The sequence below is a fragment of the Callorhinus ursinus genome, unplaced genomic scaffold, assembly GCF_003265705.2.
Source record: "Callorhinus ursinus isolate GAN/ISIS: 27379988/994484 unplaced genomic scaffold, GSC_fseal_2.0 scaffold10, whole genome shotgun sequence".
NCBI lineage: Eukaryota > Metazoa > Chordata > Mammalia > Carnivora > Otariidae > Callorhinus > Callorhinus ursinus.
In genome coordinates this window covers 18,760,473-18,780,035 of record NW_027397072.1, presented here as the reverse complement: position 1 = coordinate 18,780,035, position 19,563 = coordinate 18,760,473, and the positions used below count along the sequence as shown (strand labels likewise).

The 19,563-nt window shown below is 40.9% G+C and overlaps 1 long non-coding RNA gene across 1 annotated transcript in view; it reads left to right on the top strand.

Annotated features, from left to right (window-relative positions):
* The first annotated feature begins 9,084 nt into the window (after positions 1 to 9,084).
* The window catches only part of LOC141373483 (uncharacterized), a 127,482-nt gene continuing 117,003 nt past the window's right edge, over positions 9,085 to 19,563 (top strand). Inside the window, exon 1 of the long non-coding RNA XR_012379543.1 lies at positions 9,085 to 9,209. This is a non-coding gene — a long non-coding RNA (uncharacterized lncRNA). The remainder of the gene's footprint in view (positions 9,210 to 19,563) is intronic.

The window sequence follows — 19,563 nt, the reverse complement described above, 5'->3', positions numbered from 1 at the left end:
TTTTCCTAATTGTTGATAAAAATCAGCTATTATGCCAGAGCCAGGGACTCACTCCTGAGACAACACATTACTTAAGGCGAGCATGCATCTGAATATGTTAGGATGATCTAAAAACATCTCACAGAGCTTGGGTTTAAAAACAAGTTGTGCCCTTTGTGAATTGTGTAGAGAGCTGGGCATAGGGAGTGTGATTTACTGCCTGCCTTTCAGGGCTGCCTTTTACTGAAGTCAGGAACCACCCTGCACACATACTTACTCTGGTTAGATATCTGCTGAGCACCTGCTGTGTGCAGCTCTGTGCTAGGTGCTGTGGTAGATTCTCTATCCTTCAGGAGTTCACTGCTTATCTTAATGGAAGAGTTTTATAAAATATCCTTGCATCCTGAGTTGTGCAGCTTATTTGGTGAGGGCCCTGGATGTTCAATCAATGGAGGAGTTGGAGTGGACCAGAAAATAATAGCTAATCCTTCTGGAGAGCTCAGCTGTCCCAGCACAGGGCTGAAGCAGGATCGCACTCACTTCTCACACAGTTTTATGAAGTAGCTGCTAATATTAGTCCTGTTTTGTATACGAGAAAGCTCCAGCAGTGAGTGGTTAAGTGCCTCCACCATGATGGACGAGAAGCAGGCCCAGGAGGTGCCTCCAGGTTTATGGACTCGAGGAGCCCAGTGTTCCTGGCGCAAAGGCTGCAGAGAGATTGGCTTCTGAAGGCTGCACCTCCCTGTCCCTCCACCTCTCCCACCTGCACAGACATCCGTTAGCCACACTGGCCTCTTGCAATCCCGTGAGCACACCTGGTTGCTTCTAGTGCTCTTGTCATCTCCGCGTACTTTCTGTTCCTCATTATCTAGTCTCCCATTAAATATCCTCTCTTTTGGCCATCCTATCGAAAATCATCCTCTCTGCCTTCATTCTTGACTGTCTTATTCTGATTTTGTAGCACTTAACTATTATCTGGAATTAAATTATTTGGGTATTTCTTCACTTGTTTCTTGTTTGATTATCTTCCCAAATGGGAAGGTGATAAGGAACTCTTGGATCCTGCAGTTCTCGAAGCACTCTTCTGTTGGGTTTTCTGACAGTTCAGTGGGATAGGCAGGTTATGTGTTCTTATTCCTGGTTTTTGACAAGAATGCCAAAGGTCAGAGAGCAGAATTGATTTCATCAAGGTCACATAACCTAGTCTATGGCAGAGCTGGAATTGTACCATCCATGGGCTTTCTGATGCCTGGTCGGGTGCTCTTGAACCTGCGCCAAGAAAGACCCATTCCATGTGACCAGCAGTAACCAATCTCATTATTTGGGGTCCTGGAAAGCATAAGCCACTGAATTAGCCAATGACATTGACTTAAAGTTTCTCACGAGTTCTTTCACAAGCCCCTCCTTCAACATATCATGTCAAGTGGAACAAAATAAGATAGCCCTAGTTGATAAGAAATTTGATTCCTGGGCATTTGAGACAGATCAACTAGTGAAATAAAGCATAGGCTATTTTATTAGTTTGTATGCCTATCTTAGTCCACAAAATTTCAATTTGGCTACAAAAATCCATAATAAAACAAGATGCATAAAGAAGAAATTAGAGCAAAAGAAGAAAGAGAAACTAGCTGGAAACATAAAGTGGTCCAGAAATGAATCCCCAAATGCAAGTTTAAAAGACCCCTCACTCTGAATTGGACATACTTTAGGCTCTACAGTTTCTAGCAGATGTTGTCAAAAGAAAAAAAAAAAACATGGTTGGTTACATAATTCCAAGTGTCTTTCCATGAAAACTGAACAACTACTCAGGAGAAAATAGCTATTTCGTTTTTTAAACTGGAGGTTAATTTCTCTTGAAAGGAAAGCATCTAGTACAGTGTTTCTCAATTTTTCTAAGCCTATGACCTTTCTGATAGCAATAAAAACTCTACCCTTCCATTGAGAATTATTGATGAACAGAAAATGGATTCTATGTTCTATAGAGTCCCATTAACTAAGACAATTTTGTGGATCTTTTCGTTCTTCAATAGATTGTAGTAAAAATAGGTACTGCTTTATTTTCCAAGTCAAAAATTAACCCATCAGATCCCTCAGAGGTAATGATATACCCCTTCCATGGGTCATGGTGTCCCTTCCCATTTGGCCCATCATGGGCTTAGGCAACGGTCAGCAATAGATGCTGAAATCAGTGGGTGAAATTTTGATGAGGGACAGGATATTTGATTAATCTCAAAGTATCTCCACTTATTTTTTTTATTTAAAAAATTTTTTTAAAAGTATCTCCATCTCTTAATTACAAAATGGAAAGTGCTAATTTTACAATGGGCCCCGGTTTCACAAAATGATCAAGGTTAGCACCATTTATGGGACACATCAACATATGCCTCCTGATACGATATGCTGAGAAAGTAAAATCACCTCTGTGGCATTCCTGCCAAAAATGTGTGATCCAAATATAATCATAAGGAAGCGGCAGACAACAGCAAGTTATTCTACAGAATAACTGGCTGGTACTCTTCAAAAAGTGAAGGTCAGGAAAACAAAGAGAGTGAGGGACTGTTCCAGATTAAGGGAGAAAAAAGAGATATGACAGTTGGATGCAGTGTGTAATCCTGTATTGGATCCTGGACCAGAATTTTCTTTTGATTTTTCTTCCTTCTTTAGTTACCACATTAAAAAAAAAAAAAAAAACACAGGGGCTGTTGTCAGGGCAATTGCCAAATTTGAATAAGATCTATAGATTAGATAATATTAAATATGATTTTCCTGATTTTGATCATTTTTATTTTAGTTATGTAAGAGAGTGCTCAAAAATAATACACACTGAAGTTTTAGGGGTAAATGGGTATCATAAATCTACAACTTACTCTCCAGTGATCAGACACACACACACACACACACACACACACACACACACACACACAAAGATAATGCGGTAAAATGTTAACAGTTGTAGAATCTGGAGGACGGGTATCTAGATTTCTTTTAATTAGTCTTGCAAGTTTTCTGTAAATTTGAAACCAAATACAACCTAACAGAATGACAGATCTAATGAGCTGGTTTTAAGGGGTCCTTGGCTAGCAGGCTGCAACTCCACCTTTAAATGGGAGGAGCACCTGTTTACCTGAGAGTACATTTCAATCAGATGTCAGGCAGCGTTTTGGCAGACTGTGTTGCCATTTCAAGGAAACTTTGTTTTTAATTGACTTGTTTTGTAGACTCAACTGATCTCCCTGGTAAGGTCCTGTCTTCAAATCTTATTGTGATCGAATTCCTTGTTAGGGGAGAGAAAAGACTGACACTCTAAGAAGTTTTTAAGTATTTCTCACCTTAAAATATCCTAGTTAATTATTGGCACCTTCCCCTGCCTCCGATTCCCTGTTATTTATATCCTGCTGGGAGGATTGCCACCAGCATCTTTCTGTTGCCTTCATCCACCTCTTTTTGATATATTTTCTTTTTCTCTGCTTTTTCCTTTCATTTTTGTATTTTATTTTATGCCGACAGTTTTATAAGGAATGATTTTAATAGGTACATGTTGTAAAATGGAACTGTTTTACTGGGATATTATATAAAATACACAGGAGAAACTAGGATATAAATTATATTTTTATCGTAAGATTTTACTGCAAATAAGTTCTCATATACAATCGTTTATTTATGATAAGAGCAAATTCTTTTTACTTATAGCTGCTTTTGAATTTGGTGCTTCAGTGAGGAAGCTTATGTGTAGCTACATAAAAGAAGGTTCTATTTTGGTGAGAAATGAATCTCTTATTTCAGGAGTGTTATTTTTCCTGTTGACTTACAGAGATAGAGAAAAGAGGTGGTGGTTGTTGAGGGATGTGGGGAGGCGTCAGTTTCTGATTATAAGAGAAGTCTGTGCTGTTCCCTGACACTTGCAAAGGGCCCTATGTTGCCAGCCCTGCATTGGGCCTCAATGCCAAGGTAGCCCCCACCTACCCTCAGTCTACCCCCACCCAACCTACCCTGCCAAGCTCCAGCCTTTTCCTGCATCTTAGCAAACCCTGCAAATGGACTGAGACCCTGGACACCTCCATGGGACGAGTTCTTCATGCTCGTGGAAGCAAATGGGATTAAAGTATATAAATCTGATCTCTTGTTTCTAAACAATAATGCAGTGATCTGTGTGTCTCTCCCCAGAGACTGACAAGATACCTTCCGCAAAAGTGAACTTCTGCCACAAGCAAGATTATGAAATGATTTGAGATTCCCTGCTTAAAATTATTCTTTGGAAATTATGCTCTCTCGTTTTTTTTGTATTTTCACTTAGACATATGAATAGTTTGACCCTTGGGGTCTCACAATGCACCTATCCTTCCTGCCCTCAGGGAAACAATGCAGAGGGTGAGATGCTTCATATAAGACGTTCAGACTGGCTCCGCTCCATTGCAAACCAACTCCTTCTGATCTGCACCCAACCTATTTTGAACTAGAGAGGCTCAGATTGCTTGGACAGCTGAGGAACCTTCTTACTGTCAGTCATCCTTAGGCAGAGGGCAAGAGCAGTAGAGACAAAGCCTGGCTTATTTCTGGCCCTGCATTTGACTGAGCATACAAGACTAAGGGAACTGTGTAGCCTGCCTCTGTTTCTCGCTGATGTGCAGTTTCTATCTTATTGAAATAGGAAATTAACTGAAATATAATCTTGCCCCTTGAGAGGAGGTATTCCTAATTTTGGCAGGCCATGAAAAAATGTCCTCTTGGAAACTGAAACACAATGAAGAAGACACTTTCATTTAATGGTCTATTCACAAACCTTTATGGAGCCCTCTTTATAGGCTTCTGTTCCTTCCTGAAGAACCTCCTTTTCTTGATTTCCCATTTCTGTTAATGGCGCTACCATTTTTCCCGATCCTTGGGTGAAGTTAAGCAACAGCACATTCTGAAATGCAGAGTTTCGGGGAAGGGTTCTTAAGAAAATCAGTGGGTCGATTTACTTGAATTTTAACTGGCCTCTTTTTGTTTTCCCTTTGTCGAATCAGAAATTATTCCCCCCTTTCTTTTCTTCTTTTTTTTTTCATATCCCTTTTCTTCCTTCTCTTGCTTTTCTTTCCTCTTCTTCCAGAACGTTCTTTGAACAGGGTGGAGAGCTTACTTAGAAAAACTGCGCCAGGATTAATTTTTATGAAATGGTCGTGAGAAGTTCTTAATTAGTTAATTAATTGATTTTATTTTTTTAATTATTTATTTGTTGGGGGAAAGGGCAGAGGGAGAGGGAGAGAGAGTCCCAAGCAGACTCTGCGCTGAGCACGGAGCCCAGGCATGGGGCTCGATCTCAGGATCCTGAGATCATGACCTGAGCTGAAATCAAGAGTCGGACACTTAACTGACTGAGGCACTCAGGCGCCCCGGTCCTGAGAAGTTCTGCTTTTATTTATTTTTCACACAGTTAAGGTTTTGTGCAAGTCCTTTTTATGTATGGCAACTCAGGACAAAAGGTAACTGGCATTCCTTCTCCTTTTTACTTATCCATTTTTACGATCTACTGATGTGCATACAGATTCCATCAGGAATAATCAGTGGCTAACCACTTAGGACATCTGGCTTCTGGATTCCTCTAGTCAGTTGGTATTTGGATGGTCTCAGGAGCTCTGATGATGGAACAGCTAGCCGCTGTACGCACTTTAAGGATCCTATGCAAAGGGAAAATCAATTTTAAAATTGCCATGGTTTTGTTTCTCTAATAAACTGACCTTTGCTGTTGCTAGGTTCACGTGCAGTCTTCGTCCCACGTGCACATGTAGTTTTAATTGGGTTGTAATCAAGGTATAGATACGTTTTTACATTCTGCTTTTATTCTATCTGTTTTAGGCACTTATCAATATTGCCACATAATGTTATTTTTTTAACCATTACTGAGCACCTGTCACTTGTCAGCTCTATGTTAGAAAAGAGGATGAGACGGTATGATGGCTAGACAGCTGGAATCAGGTAGACCAGGGTTCAGCTCTTGGAGAAACCATTTGCTCACTTGGTACCTTTGGCACGGACTTAACTGTTTTGAACCTCAGTTCCTCATCTTTTGAATTGAGAATAATTAACAACAGACTTTATTAGAGTTGTGAGATCTTAATGAGATATAGAGCTAAAATGCAAAAAGCATAGCCCAAATCCTTGGCATATCATAAGCACTAGGCAAATGGTGGTGAATGAAATGCTCATGTGATTGCCTAGGGTGATATGCCCATGACCTCAAGGAGTTTGGTTGAGGGAGAGCTACGTAAAAACACATGCAGTAGGTGCTGACGGGAGCTATGATAAACTTCTATCATGGGTTTATTAGAGGCCCCAAGACAAGCATGGCAGATTTCACCTGACGATGGAGGTGGAAAAAAATCAAGAAAAAAATCTCGACACAGAGGCAGCAAGTAAACTCAGTCTTGAAGGCAAACTGTCAGGTGTTGCGCAGGTGAAGGCCTCACTAATTCTAAGGATGCATGAGCAAAGCCCAGCTAACATTGTCAGTTGGCTTGTGAAGGCTGAGAAGGATTTTGTCAGGTGAGATGAAGGAAGGATATTCCAGGTAAAGAGTACAACTGATGGGCGCCTGGGTGGCTCAGTTGGTCAAGCGACTGCCTTCGGCTCAGGTCATGATCCCGGAGTTCCGGGATCGAGTCCCACATCAGGCTCCCTGCTCAGCAAGGAGCCTGCTTCTCCCTCTGACCCAACCCCCTCTCATGTGCTCTCTCTCATTCTCGCTCTCTCAAATAAATAAATAAATAAATAAATAAATAAATAAATAAATAAAAGAGTACAACTGATAAGCAGACATCACGTTATGGATGTTTATTTAGGAAATGAATTTGTTTACGTGGGGTTCAGTGCAATAGGAACAGAGGCCTCTAGATGGGGCCAGTGCAAGAAAGGAGGCTGGAGAAGCAGGTGGGACAGAGTTCGCAGAGGCCCTAGGGGCTTCTCTAAGAATTTGGAATTCCACCAGGCAGGGCTGTAGTGGGAGGGCCATATTCCTAAGACCCCTGTGGTGGCACGGTGGAGCCTGGATTGGAGAGAACAAAACCGGAGATAAGCACCAACTTACTACAGTGGTCCAGACCGGAGGGGACAGGGCCTGAGCCAACTCTGTATAATAGTCTACCACATTAATGTTCTGTATAAGATAAGCATCCTCTTGCTCATGGACACAAATCAATTTTGAACTTTTGCTGTTCTCAGTATTGCCATGGTTGGCATCTCTATAAAGATACTTCTTTCAGATATTTTCCTTAAGATAAAGGACATAGACATCTGTATGACTCTTGACAATGGTAGATGAATTTGTTTCAAATGGGTTTTCTAGATTATATTTTCAACCAGGTACATCTGTGTATGAGTTTCACACCATTGGCAGTGTTCGCTGCTGCCATTCCTTTCTTTGTTGTTTTAGAAGGCATAAAACTGTTGTTTTAATTTGCCTTTCCTTGATAGCTACAGAAATAAAATGTTTTCCCCATTTGTCTTCTAATTACGTGTCCTCACTTGTGAATTGTGTGTCCTGTCCTTTGCCCATTTGATAAGCAATTGTGTTAAATCCTTTTTTGGCTGGCCTCTCTCCTGGCAACTCTCCACATACACATTTCCCCACAGGCTCTCTTTCTAATTTCTTTTCTCTTTGATCTATTGAAACCAAATCCTTTTTCTAACTCAATAATACAATAGACATAACAATTCTAATTGCTCTATTGATTCATGGCCACTGCAGTCGTGGGCACATTAGGAAGAACGAGGCTTCGCTATCAGAGACCAGGGTTTGAGAGCCTGGCTTTGTGCTTTCTAGCTGTGTGGTTTGGTGCAAGCATCTTAGTCTCTCTGAACTGGTTTGTTTATCTGGGAAATGGGAGCGGTAGTATATCTTAGGGTCAGTTTGAAACTGTATTTGGTCACTGGTAGCACCCAAGTACAGTGGCTTTAATTTGAAATAAGTGGTAATCTACTCCTTCGTGTTAAATAATTTTGAAGGTGAGGAGCCCACTGCTGGAGTGGTAGTTCCATGAGCCCTCCTTCTGCCTACAGTGTAGTTGTGGGGTTAGCTTGTAGAATTAGCTTGTGGGATTGGGTAGCCTTCTTCCTTAAAAGTTCAGGAGAGCAGTTGGTGGATAGGGTTGGATAGTGGCAAAGCTGAACCTATTCACTTATTCATTGAACAAATATTTGTTAAATACCTATAGTATGCAGAGCTCCAAAATTTTCCCTCATGGGAATTATATATGCTAAGTCAAATAAGACAATCTTGGTTATTACATTGATGTCTAAATCATAGAGATTGATTATCTCCTTCTTTAGGTAGACCCACACTTGGAATCTCTGGGTTCCAAGGTAACTCTGTGGCCTTCTCCCTACTTGCCCAAGTATCCTTACAATAACCTCCCATCCCATAGAAGGCATCCCTATAAACTAACCAAATACAGGCTCATAAACAGGCTTATTCAAAAGAAGAGTCCATATCCTTATCACCAGATCAAGTCAATAGTGGATGTTTGCTTTCTGGATCTATGTATTCTGGTATGTCGGTTAGAAGAATCGGCCTCATTATCTTATGGTCACACTATTTACACAGATGTTTCTGGAGCACCACGAGACCATGTCAAAGACAGAGGGTCTCACAGATCCCCTGCCAGCTTAGAGAATAGAATCCATTGGTTCCTTTCATATGGTTTATTATTATTACCAGTAGAATCATCATAATTCTACTTCTGTCAAAATGTATTCATTACAAATAGAATTTCTGTTCAGATCTCAAAGCTCATGCCTAAAAGCAAAGATATTAGAATTAATGAGCATTTTTGCTGATGAAAAGAAAAATCACTGAAGGGTGATTGGACTTTAGCCTTTTAATGGGTTTGATATTCTTCTTTCATTAGGGTTGACAAGGGCATATCTGACTCCCTCATGCTGTGGGCTGTGGTTTACGAATATACTTTATGTGACATGAAGCTAGCTTTTCTTTCACAACAAAATAGTCCAGTGATCACGAGTCCATGTAAACAGACCTCCCCTGAATAGCGAATCTGGCAGAGGAGAGTGCCAATGTTGACCTTGTTAGTAGGTGGAGGAAGGGCTAATTAAAATGTCCGTGTAATTTGGTTTCAATTTTTCTTCCATGCCGTGGGCACCAAGGATTTACAAAGAGCAAGCCCCCTCAGGAAACCCACTCAGGGAACTAGGTGATGCTGACGGAACTGCAGGTGAAGACAAGCACCAGAGTGCTGGTAAGCAGGGAGCACGGAACAGACACTTTTACCTGTGGTTCAAATGGATGTGGATGAGCTCTGGAACATACTGTATGGAGGGTGCTCACTCACGGGAAACACAAGATTAGAAGCCTCTGGGGCCTTAGGAGCTTGGGCAATCTTATTGACTGGGTTGGGGAGTTTTCATACTGAGGACAGGCACTTTTTTTTTTTTTTTTAATCCCAAGGCCATGAAATTATGGGAACCAGGGAGAAGAAGAATTGAGGTATCAAATCTACGAGACTCCGTCTGTCCCCATTCTGTGAACATGCTCTTCTGATGGAAAGGATATGGGGCTGATGGAGGCATAGTTCACAGTGTGCTGCTTCTTGGGTTTAGCTAGCATGTTTCTCTCAGAGGGCTGCAGACTCCCATACGAACCTAACTGGCTTCTCTGTACTGTTTTTATTCATACTCTAACACCAAGTGGGTGGGGCTGTCCCCCCACACCGGTCAGTTCTCCAGCATCAACTGGGTAGATGACAATTCAATTTAATCTGGCACTAAGCACCCAGAGTCAGCACAGAGTCCGCTGGTTAGGGGCTCCGTCCCGTGAGACTGCCTCCATGCCAATGTCAAGTCTCAGATTGCCACTTCTGACCAACTGGCTCTAAATTGGGGTTCCCATAACTCCCTCTTCAGGTGTGACAATTTGCCAGAACAGCTTACAAAACTCAGGAAAACACTTTACTTGCATTTACTAGTTTATAAAGAATACAAATGAACAACCAAGTGAAGAGGGACAGAGGGTGAGATCCAGAAGGGTCCTGAGTCCAGGAGCTTCTGTCATGTGCAGTTAGGGTGCACCACCTTCCCAGCACATGCATACATTAACCAACCTGGAAGCTCTCTACACCCTGTTGTTTGGGGGTTTTTATGGAGGTCGCTTTTTAGGCATGATTGGTTAAATCATTGACCATTGGTGATTGAGTTCAATCTCTAGCCTTCTCCCCTCTCCAGAAGCTAGGGGATGGGACTGAAAGTTCCAAGTTTGTGATTAAGGTTTGTTTTTTTTTCTGGTGAACAACCCCCGTTCTGAAGCCACCCAGGAGCCCCAGAACCAGTCCTCTCATTAGCACGCAAAAGACACTCTTACCACAGGGTTTCTAGGAGTTGTGTACCAGGAACCTGGGACAAAGACCCAATATTTATTTTTTATTATATCACAGACCTCATTAGCCAATGGACCAAAGAAAGTGGGGCCGAAGTAGGGAGTCACTTGGGGAAGACACCATCAGTAGCTGAATACAAGTTGCAGGCTGTGCTGTGGTACTGGGGTGGGGTTGTCGCCCTTGCGTCCCTGACCTGTTTTGCAATCCATATCCAGCATTTACGATGTGCCAAGAATTTTCTTGGGCTATGCGATGGATACATATGTCAACTAGATATTATTCATCCACCAAGGATCTCACAATATTGGAGGGGATGGCATGCAAGCAACTGTACATAATACACGTGGGAAGCCATTTCCAGAGTCTTCCAAAAGTGCCCTGGGAACATAGAAGAGAAAGCAATTAATTATGCCAGGAGATTTGGGTAAGTTGTCACAGGGGACATAACATTTTCAGCAGGGCTGTGAAAAATGAGAACGATTTTACTGAATGGAGATGAAGGAAGTATATTCCAGGTAGAGGATACAGCACAAGCAAAGACATTGAGTTGTAGATGTTTATTCAGGAAACAGGGAACTGATCAGCATGGTTTATAACATAAAATGTTTAACCAGGAGCAATCATAATAGTCAAGATTAATCAAGCACTTATTATGTGCTAGGGACTTTTTTATGCATATGAGTTTATTTCATCTTGAAAACCATCCCATGAAGCAGTTACTAATATTATCTCCATTTTATACAGGAAGACTTAGAGGCCTAGAGAGGTTAGAAAAGTTTCCTAAGGTTGTAACCTAGGGCCTGGAGCCAGGATTAGAGAGCAAATAGGCTCTAGTTGACTAGAAAGACAGTTTATAGGACTTTATATCTCAAGCCACAGGCTTATTCTTAATCTCTGTCCCTTGCAGAATCCTCTGATACAGGGTATACAATATGATTCATTTGGATGCAGGAAGAATTATTATTGAATTTTCTATTTTATTTGTCTCATCTTTTTATGATTATTTTATTATTTTGTTTTTATTTTATTATTTAAAAACAAATTATTTTTATTTTTTGACAGAGAGAGACAGCGAGAGAGGGAACACAAGCAGGGGGAGCGGCAGGCAGGCAGAGGGAGAGGGAGAAGCAGGCTTCCTGCGGAGCAGGGAGCCCGATGCGGGGCTCGATCCCAGGACCCTGGGACCATGACCCGAGCCAAAGGCAGACGCTTAACTGGTGTGTTTCCTAATATACCCACAGTGTTAGTGCCTTATAACATGCATATAATTTATAAATAATAGGCATGGGTTTAAAGACCAATGACCTAGGGCAGGAATTTTCATGTGGGTTTCCTGACCAGCAGTATCAGCCTCACCTGGCAACTGGTTAGAAATGCAAATTTCCAGGCCCTACCATGGACTTGCTGGATCAAATGCTCCCAGCGTGGGGCCCAGCAATGTGTATTTTCACAGATCACCTGAGTGAGACTGATGGATCAAGGCAATGCAACTGTTAAGGTGGAATGTGAGATAAGAACAATAATTCTAGTTGGAATGAAAGAAATGAGATACCAGAAACATGGACTTCTTTAAAAGATTATGAAAATCATCATGGCAAGACCTGTGCAGAGTCTAGGTCAAGTAAGAGAAGTGGATTTTAGACACATTTAAAGAGACACATCGAGTATGACTGGATTTGGGGGTGAGGGAGAGGGAATTAAATCCAGATATGGCACCCAAGATTCTAATACACAGCATTGCTGTCTCTGTGTATGTCTCAGTCTCTGTGTGAGTCAGGGTATGATGGCAAGAGCTGATAATGAAGGATCCTGTTTAATTCGAAGTGTGTGAAGGTATTCAAGATGAGCATGCAGTTGGAAATGTAGACTTTCAAACTCAGAAGAGACATGAGATTTGGAAATACATATTTTTTTAAATTTTATTTTATTATGTTATGCTAGTCACCATACATTACATCATTAGTTTTTGATGTAGTGTTCCATGATTCATTGTTTGCATATAACACCCAGTGCTCCATGCAGAACGTGCCCTCCTTAATACCCATCAGCAGGCTAACGCATCCCCCCACCCCCCTCCCCTCTAGAACCCTCAGTTTGTTTCTCAAGTCCATAGTCTCTCATGGTTCATCACCCCCTCCGATTTCCCCCACTTCATTTTTCCCTTCCTACTATCTTCTTCTTTTTTTTTTTTTTAACATGTAATGTATTATTTGTTTCAGAGGTACAGGTCTGTGACTCATCAGTCTTACACAATTCACAGCGCTCACCATAGCACATACCTCCCCTGAATGTCCATCATCCAGCCACCCCATCCCTCCCAGCCCCCACAACTCCAGCAACCCTCAGTTTGTTCCCTGAGATTAAGAGTCTCTTAGGGTTTGTCTCCCCCTCTGGTTTCATCTTGTTTCATTTTTTCCTCCCTTCCCCTATGATCCTCTGTCTTGTTTCTCAAATTCCTCAGTGAGATCATATGATACTTATCTTTCTCTGATTAACTTATTTTGCTTAGCACAATACGCTCTAGTTCCATCCACATGGTTGCAAATGGCCAGATTTTGGTTTTTTTGATGGCTGCATAATATTCTGTGTGTGTGTGTGTGTGTGTGTGTGTGTGTGTATACACCACATCTTCTTTATCCATTCATCTGCTGATGGACATCTTGACTCTTTCCATAGTTTGGCTATTGTGGACATTGCTGCTATAAACATTGGGGTGCACATACCCCTTTGGATCACTACATTTATATCTTTGGCGTAAATACCCAATAGTGCAATTGCTAGCTCATAGTGTAGCTCTATTTTCAACTTTTTTTTTTAAGATTTTATTTATTTATTTGACAGAGAGAGACACAGCAAGAGAGGGAACACAAGCGGGGGGAGTGGGAGAGGGAGAAGCAGGCTTCCCTCGGAGCAGGGAGCCTGATGCGGGACTCGATCCCAGGACTCTCGGATCGTGACCTGAGCCGAAGGCAGATGCTTAACAGCTGAGCCACCGAGGTGCCCCTATTTTCAACTTTTTGAGGAACCTCCATACTGTTTACCAGAGTGGCTGCACCAGCTTGCATTCCCATCAACAGCGTAGGAGGGTTCCCCTTTCTCTGCATCCTCGCCAACATCTGTCGTTTCCTGACTTGTTAATTTTAGCCATTCAGACTGGTGTAAGGTGATATCTCACTGAGGTTTTGATTTGTATTTCCCTGATGCCGAGTGATGTTGAACACTTTTTCATGTGTCTGTTGACCATTTGGATGTCTTCTTTGCAGAAATGTCTGTTCATGTCGTCTGCCCATTTCTTGGTTGGATTATTTGTTCTTTGGGTGTTGAGTTTGATGAGTTCTTTATAGATTTTGGATACTAGCCCTTTATCTGATATGTCATTTGCAAATATCTTCTCCCATTCTGTCGGTTGTCTTTTGGTTTTGTTGACTGTTTCTTTTGCTGTGCGAAAGCTTTTTATCTTGATGAAGTCCCAATAGTTCATTTTTCCCTAGCTTCTCTTGCCTTTGATGATGTGTCTAGGAAGAAGTTGTTGTGGCTAAGGTTGAAGAGGTTGCTGCCTATGTTCTCCTCTGGGATTTTGATGGATTCCTGTCTCACAGTTTAGGTCTTTCATCTATTTTGAGTCTATTTTTGTGTGTGGTGTAAGGAAATGGTCCAGTTTCATTCTTCTGCATGTGGCTGTCCAATTTTCCCAACACCATTTGTTGAAGAGGCTGTCTTTCTTCCACTGGACATTCTCTCCTGATTAGTTGACCATAATGTTGAGGGTCCATTTCTGGGCTCTCTATTCTGTTCCATTATTCTATGTGTTTGTTTTTGTGCCAGTACCATACTGTCTTGATGATTACAGCTTTGTAATAGAGCTTGAAGTCCGGAATCATGATGCTTTTCTTTTTCAACATTCCTCTGGCTATTCAGGGTCTCTTCTGGTTCCATACAAATTTTAGGATTATTTGTTCCATTTCTTTGAAAAAAGTGGATGGTATTATGATGGGCATTGCATTGAATGAGAAGATTGCTCTAGGTAGCATTGACATCTTCACAATGTTTGTTCTTCCAATCCATGATCATGGAACATTTTTCCATTTCTTTGTGTCTTCCTCAATTTCTTTCATGAGTATTCTATAGTTTTCTGAGTACAGATTCTTTGCCTGTTTGGTTAGATTTATCTTATGGTTTTGGGTGCAATTGTAAATGGGATCGACTCCTTGATTTGTCTCTCTTCTGTCTTGTTGTTGGTGTATAGGAATGCCACTGATTTCTGTCCATTGATTTTATATCCTCCCACTTTACTGAATTCCTGTATGAGTTCTAGCAGTTTTGGGGTGGAGTCTTTTGGGTTTTCCACATAAAGTATCATATCATCTGCAAAGAGTGAGAGTTTGACTTCTTCTTTGCTAATTTGGATTCCTTTTATTTCTTTTTGTTGTCGGATTGCTGTGGCTAGGACTTCTAGTACTATGTTGAATAGCAGTGGTGACAGTGGACATCCCTGTCGCGTTTCTGACCTTAGGGGGAAAGGTCTCAGTTTTTCCTCCTTGAGAATGATATTTGCTGTGGGTTTTTCATAGATGGCTTTTATGATATTGAGGTATGTATCCTCTATCCCTACACTCTGAGGAGTTTTAATCAAGAAAGGATGCTATACTTTGTCAAATGCTTTTTCTGTATCTATTGAGAGGATCATATGGTTCTTGTTCTTTCTTTTATTAATGTATTGTATCACATTGATTGATTTGCGGATGTCGAACCAACCTTGCAGGCCAGGGATAAATCCCACTTGGTCATGGTGAATAATCCTTTTAATGTACTGTTGGATCCTACTGGCTAGTATTTTGGTGAGAATTTTTGCATCCATGTTCATCAGGGATATTGGTCTGTAGTTCTCCTTTTTGATGGGGTCTTTGGTTTGGGGATCAAGGTAATGGTGGCCTCATAAAATGAGTTTGGAAGTTTTCCTTCCATTTCTATTTTTTTGGAACAGTTTCAGAAGAATAGGTATTAATTCTTCTTTAAATGTTTGGTAGAATTCCCCTGGGAAGCCATCTGGCCTTGGGCTCTTGTTTGTTGGGAGATTTATGATGACTGCTTCAATTTCCTTACTGGTTAGAGGTCTGCTTAGGTTTTCAATTTCTTCCTGGTTCAGTTTTGGTAGTTTATAGGTCTCTAGGAATGCATCCATTTCTTCCAGATTCTCTAATTTTCTGGCATATAGTTGCTCATAATATGTTCTTATAATTGTTTGTATTTCTTTGCTGTTGGTTGTGATCTCTCCTCTTTCATTCATGATTTTATTTCTTTGGGCCATTTTCTCTTTTCTTTTTGATAAGTCTGGCCAGGGGTTTATCAATCTTATTAATTCTTTCAAAGAACCAGCTCCTAGTTTCGTTGATCTGTTCTACTGTTCTTTTGGTTTCTATTTCATTGATTTCTGCTCTGATCTTTAGTATTTTTCTTCTCCTGCTGGGTTTAGGCTTTATTTGCTATTCTTTCTCCAGCTCCTTTAGGTATAGGGTTAGGTTGTGTATTTGAGACCTTTCTTGTTTCTTGAGAAAGGCTTGTATTGCTATATACTTTCCTCTTAGGACCGCCTTTGCTGCATCCCAAAGATTTTGAACAGTTGCGTTTTCATTTTCATTTGTTTCCATGAATTTTTTTTAATTCTTCTCTAATTTCCTGGTTGACCCATTCATTCTTGAGTAGGATGCTCTTTAGCCTCCATGTATTTGAGTTCTTTCCGACTTTCCTCTTGTGATTGAGTTCTAGTTTCAAAGCACTGTGGTCCGAAAATATGCAGGGAATCATCCCAATCTTTTGGTACTGGTTGAGACCTGATTTGTGACCTAGGATGTTCTCTATTCTGGAGAATGTTCCATGGGCACTAGAGAAGAATGTGTATTTTGTTGCTTTGGGGTGGAATGTTCTGAATATGTCTGTGAAGTCCATTTGGTCCAGTGTGTCATTTAAAGTCTTTATTTCCTTGTTGATCTTTTGCTTAGATGATCTGTCCATGGAAATACATATTTGAGAGAGAACAGCATATATGTAGCAGTAGGAACAGTGGACATGGATAAAATGAAGAACTTCTATCTTACCTAAAATAATATTTGAGTTGGAATTATCTAAAAAGAATGAGGGGGCATAGGTGAAAGAGGGACCTAAAACCTAAAACAGGGGCTGATACTCAGTGCAACTAATGTGGGAAATAGGAAGGGAAAGGAGAGCATGAGAGAAAATTAACACGTATTGATTGGCACGCTGGCCTCCAAGAGCACGTGGAGAATCCCGTGAGCTAAGTGCCTATAGTGTGGGCTCAAAATCAGGGGTTTCTAACCTTTTGGAGCCATGGACCCTTTTGGTAGTCTCAGGAAGCTTATGAATCCTTTCTCAGAAAGTTTTCAAATACCTAAATTAAAGCACATAGCATTAAAAAGGAAGCCAGTTGGCCTCCCAGCTCAGCGGGGAGTCTGCTTCTCTGTCTCCCTCTGCCTCTCCCCCTGCTTGTGCTGTCTCTCTCTCTCTCTCAAATGAATAAATGAAATCTCAAAATACAGAAGCCAATTATGATAAAATAGTCTCAAAATATCATTAGAAAATTTGTGGTATAGCAGGATATATATTATAGTAACATACATACATATATATTTATTTTTTTAAAGATTATTTATTTATTTAGAGAGTGAGAGCATGAGTGGGGGGAGGGGCAGAGGGAGGGAGAGAGAGAGAGAGAATCTCAAGCAGCCTCTGTGTTGCAAGCAGCCTCTGCACTAAGCGTGGAGCTAATGCAGGGCTCGATCTCATGACCCTGAGATCCTGACCTGAGCTAAAATCAAGAGTCTTGATTAATCGATTAACTGATGCTTAACCGACTGGGCTACCCAGGCACCCCTACATATATGTCTTTATTAATGCATTTAATATTGAGTGAGATTAACAACCCTGAAGTCAAAGTTGTGATGAGTATAGGGATAATTTAAGATATCTGCAACAACTGTTAAGTGAAGTGAAAATACTGGTGATTAACTGGGGACAAAAATCAGACACTTCTAATATTTTTCCGTTTTGGTATCTGCATTCATAATGGAAGTTAATGCTAAATTCAGTTAAAGGTTAGGGAGAATGAGTAACTTTTTCCCATGAACACACACGGACCCCTTGAATTCTATATTTGTGTACTCCATGAGGGTACATAGACTCTGAGTGAGGAATTCCTGTACTAAATGAATAGACAGAAGTGTGTGCATTTACCCACATATATACATAGTCACCAATCTGCAGATAGGAATTAATCTTCTGGATCAATTTTCATATGCTTTATTCAAGGGAAATTTTGTTTGAAAGACTTAGATGTTTTAGATATAAATTAATTTGTATGCATTTAGCTAGCCCCCATGGAGGGTTATTAAGAACAAATCACTTTGTCTTGCTCCAAAAACATTATTTCTGGTAATCCTTCTTCAACTAGAATGTTGGTTAGTGTGTCTGGACAATAATTCTCCAGTGTTTTCACTCTATTTCTGATGTTTTAGTCAGAAGTGACAGAATTTGTAATGCTTACTATCTATAGATGCTTTTGTAAGTAAGATTATGGCAATTTGATAAAAATAGTTACATGTTATTTTGCTAATTTTGTGAAATTAGAAGAAACTTAGAGGTATGATTCAAATCTTACATTTTGTTGGTGAGGAAATTGAGACCCACAAAGAGAAAGAGAACTTTTTTGCTATGTAACACATTTCCTCAAACTTAACAGCTTAAATGAGAAATCATTTTATTTTTTTCTCACAATTTTGTGGGTCAGAAATTTAGACAGAGCTTATTCAGCTGGGCAGTTTTTAAATTCTACATGGCACTGACTGAGGTCACTCTGTAATATTCAGCTGGTGAGTGGGCTGGTCCAGAGGACCCAAGAGAGCTTCATGCCACGTCCGATCTTCAAGGCAGAGAGCTGGAGGACTGTGCTAAGTCAGAATGTCCACTGGAATGCCTACCTGCATGGTGGTTCATGGCTCCCAGAAAGTGTTGCAGGAGGCCCAGGCGAAAGCTTTAAGGCTTCTTATGATCGATTCTCAAAAACTCCAAGACGTCAATTCTGCTGCATTCTCTGGTCAAACAAGTCACCAACACCAGCTCAGATGAAAAGGGATGAATATGAGACCAATATGATACTCTTCCCTCCAAGGGGAAGAGTATCAAACAAACTGTGAATGTCCTGTGTCTATCACAAACCATTTATATTTCCCGCACTTACAAATACATTTACCACCTCCCAAGACTCTCAAAGTTCTCATTCCGTTCTAGCATCAGGCTTAGGCTGAGGTCCGGGATCTTGTTATATTAAAAAGTCTAGAGGGGCGCCTGGGTGGCTCAGTCAGTTAAGCGTCTGACTGTTGATCTCAGCTCAGGTCTTAATCTCAGGGGCATGAGTTCAAGCCCCATGTTGGGCTCCACGTTGGGCTCCACGCTGGGCCTGGAGCCTGCTTTAAAAAGCCTGGTGATGGGTATCAAGGAGGGCACATACTGCATGGAGTGCACTGGGTGTTAAACGAAAACAATGAAGCATGGATCACTACATCAAAAACTAATGATGTATTGTATAGTGACTAAAATAACATAATAAAATTAAATTAAAAAAAAAAAGAAAAATAGCTTAGAAACTAATGAGATGCCTCAGGCCTGGTTCTCTGAGTATGTCTCGATGTGAAGATATGTTAAATAAAGAGACAAGTTATCTGCCCCTTTGCAGCCAACAGACAGTCGTGATGTAGGGACAGTAGAAATATAATAGACATTCTCATCCAAACAGGAAAATGGGGGGCACATAGCAGTTACTGGTCTAGAACTGTTCAGAGAGCCCGCTAATTATAAAATCCAGCTGGGCGTGTGTTTCCACTTCCTTGATGGGGCCAGTCTTCCTCCCTGGGAATGGTTCTTCTTGGTTCCCATATCCGTTCTCTGGGCTCTTGGTTTTACCCATAGTCATCTTTTCTTTTGCACAATGAGTAGCCTGTGTTTTCAGCTGAGTAGCTTTCTCAGTCAGCTTCCTTTGTGGGCACAGAGGTGTCTTTTCATTCTGGACAGTGTGTCTAGCTAACTGCTTCTGTAATACAAGTCTCTTAAAAACTTCAGTATTTGCATGACTTTTTGGGGAGTTAATTCCATTAGAGAAAAGTCACACACAGTTATCTTCCAGAGAAGCTCCTCTCTGGTTTGCTGTGAC